Genomic DNA, 2500 nt, shown 5'->3' with positions numbered 1-2500 from the left:
ACCTAACTTACGCTGCACCTTAACCTAACTTACGCTGCACCTTAACCTAACTTACGCTGCACCTTAACCTAACTTACGCTGCACCTTAACCTAACTTACGCTGCACCTTAACCTAACTTACGCTGCACCTTAACCTAACTTACGCTGCACCTTAACCTAACTTACACTGCACCTTAACTGTCACATGTAACGTCACAGGAATGTAGCTTTGCCTAACAGCAACCCTCTGAACATAGTTCACTGCTTGGATCCTCTGGTGTCATGTGTATTTCTTGATGCCATGGTGCGTACCCTCACATAAAGGTCTTTCGAGTGTTGCGTACTTTCTACACAGTCCCGCTAACCACTGGAAGGGTGTACCGCTACAGAACGAATATCGCCCTCCCCTCCTGCCCTTCCAAGCTGGTCGGTCAGGCGTTTGTTTGTGAAATGAGCCTTGCAGCTGTTCAGTTGCATTCGGTTGTCGATGCAGTCAGTGTACGTTGTGGTACGGCCTGTGTGGACTGTCCGCTGATGTACGCGTAACCCACACTGATCATCCGTCGTTACGTACTGAGTGACATAATGTGGCACATGCTTGACCGTACACCGGCTGCGCCCTACAATGGCGAATCATAAGGGCCATATGTTGTGCACGATGCTACTTGTCTCGTCTCCCCATTACAGCGAGATTGCACTGTTGTACGCCGTACAGACATGTGGTAGGTAGGTACGGACGAAAGTATTGCATGTTGGCCCCCCCCCCCCCCCTCCTCCCTCTGCCGGGAATCAGCGTGAGCCGTCTGTTGATGTAGCGACGAGGGTTTTCCTATTTAATCGTATTGCCCCACACAACATGATAGCACGGTGGACCGCGTTCCACATCTGCGACATGCTACAGAGGCCGGTTGACAGTCGACCGCGCAAGGGACATTGCACACGTGCGCGGACCATCTTCCACGTGTTCTCTCGTGTACATGCCGCAGTGTGTATGTGGGCTGATGTAGCGTGTCGTGACACATAACATGCAGGCATGCCAGAATCGTAGATTTCGCAAATGTAGATTGACGTATACGTTTGCTGCCAAAGATCCGCAAATGAACTGGAAATCAGTTGTTGAGCGGTTGTTCGCGCTGCAGGTGCATCGGTGATAGCGACGATCGGTACATCTATGAACCGGTTGTTTCGGCGGTACCCGCCATGCCCCCGAACCTGAGTTGGCCATGTGGGTATGAAGCGATACGAGGCTGTGGCTTGGCGGGACAGTCCCCGGCCGGTGAGGGGGGGCCGCCCGGCGTGCTGGCCGCGCGCTGCGTGAGCGCACGCACTACAGCCGGCTGGTGGGGGGCGCCCAGTGGCAGGAGCGCCGGCCGACGGGCCCGGCTGGCGTCCCAGCTATGCGCCGGCGCACCCTGCGCGCGGCGCCAGGCGGCCAAAGTGGGTTCTGCCGAGCCCGGTGCGAAGCGCGGTGGACATCTGCAGTGTGCTGGTCCGATTGCGGACTGTGTGCGTTGAGGATGCGCCGCCGCCCGGCACTCGGCGTCGCGACGCCGTCTGCTGCTCGGTCGCCCCCAGCGGTTCTCGCAGGTGGTTTGTATCGCAGCTCTGCGGACGTGTTGGCGCGTGCGCTGTGCTGGGAGAGTTCGCTTCTGCACCCAAGTGGGGCTTTGCCCTTCTGTGGCGCTGGCGTTGGAGCTGCCGGTCACCGTAGGTGGCGCGTGTTGTTTCCCGCCGGCAATGCCACGACAGCACGCTCCCGGGCCTCTGTCGGCAGCGGCAAGCTCAGTTGGGAGCACGGGTGTTCGCACTGAAAGCGTCTACTCGCCCATCTCCGGGCGATTGCGCCTCTCTCGAACCCGACCAAGTACTTAGGACGGCGCTGCGCGCCGCCGGGACCTGAGAGGGTTTCGAGGTGTATCGTGCAGGGGAGCTCAGCCTCCTCCTGTTTGCAGAATAATTGAGCGGACGCTTGCGTGTTCGCGCGGGCCCTCGGGACACACTCCCGGGCGGCCGGCTGCTCAGCTCTCGTTGACGCAGCTCCCTGGTTGATCCTGCCAGTAGTCATATGCTTGTCTCAAAGATTAAGCCATGCATGTCTCAGTACAAGCCGCATTAAGGTGAAACCGCGAATGGCTCATTAAATCAGTTATGGTTCCTTAGATCGTACCCACGTTACTTGGATAACTGTGGTAATTCTAGAGCTAATACATGCAAACAGAGTCCCGACCAGAGATGGAAGGGACGCTTTTATTAGATCAAAACCAATCGGATTGGCTCGTCTGGTCCGTTTGCCTTGGTGACTCTGAATAACTTTGGGCTGATCGCACGGTCCTCGTACCGGCGACGCATCTTTCAAATGTCTGCCTTATCAACTGTCGATGGTAGGTTCTGCGCCTACCATGGTTGTAACGGGTAACGGGGAATCAGGGTTCGATTCCGGAGAGGGAGCCTGAGAAACGGCTACCACATCCAAGGAAGGCAGCAGGCGCGCAAATTACCCACTCCCGGCACGGGGAGGTAG

The 2500-nt window shown here is 57.1% G+C and overlaps 1 non-coding gene across 1 annotated transcript in view; it reads left to right on the top strand.

Moving 5' to 3' along the window:
• Positions 1 to 2017: 2017 nt before the first annotated feature.
• Positions 2018 to 2500, top strand: part of LOC126319011 (small subunit ribosomal RNA) — a 1893-nt gene continuing 1410 nt past the window's right edge. The window contains exon 1 of the ribosomal RNA XR_007557702.1: positions 2018 to 2500. This exon is cut by the window's right edge and continues 1410 nt beyond it. This is a non-coding gene — a ribosomal RNA (small subunit ribosomal RNA).

The sequence above is a fragment of the Schistocerca gregaria genome, unplaced genomic scaffold (assembly GCF_023897955.1).
Source record: "Schistocerca gregaria isolate iqSchGreg1 unplaced genomic scaffold, iqSchGreg1.2 ptg000685l, whole genome shotgun sequence".
Classification (NCBI taxonomy): Eukaryota; Metazoa; Arthropoda; class Insecta; order Orthoptera; family Acrididae; genus Schistocerca; species Schistocerca gregaria.
The sequence above is the reverse complement of the archived record's forward strand: the minus strand, read 5'-3'. Positions and strand labels throughout refer to the sequence as shown.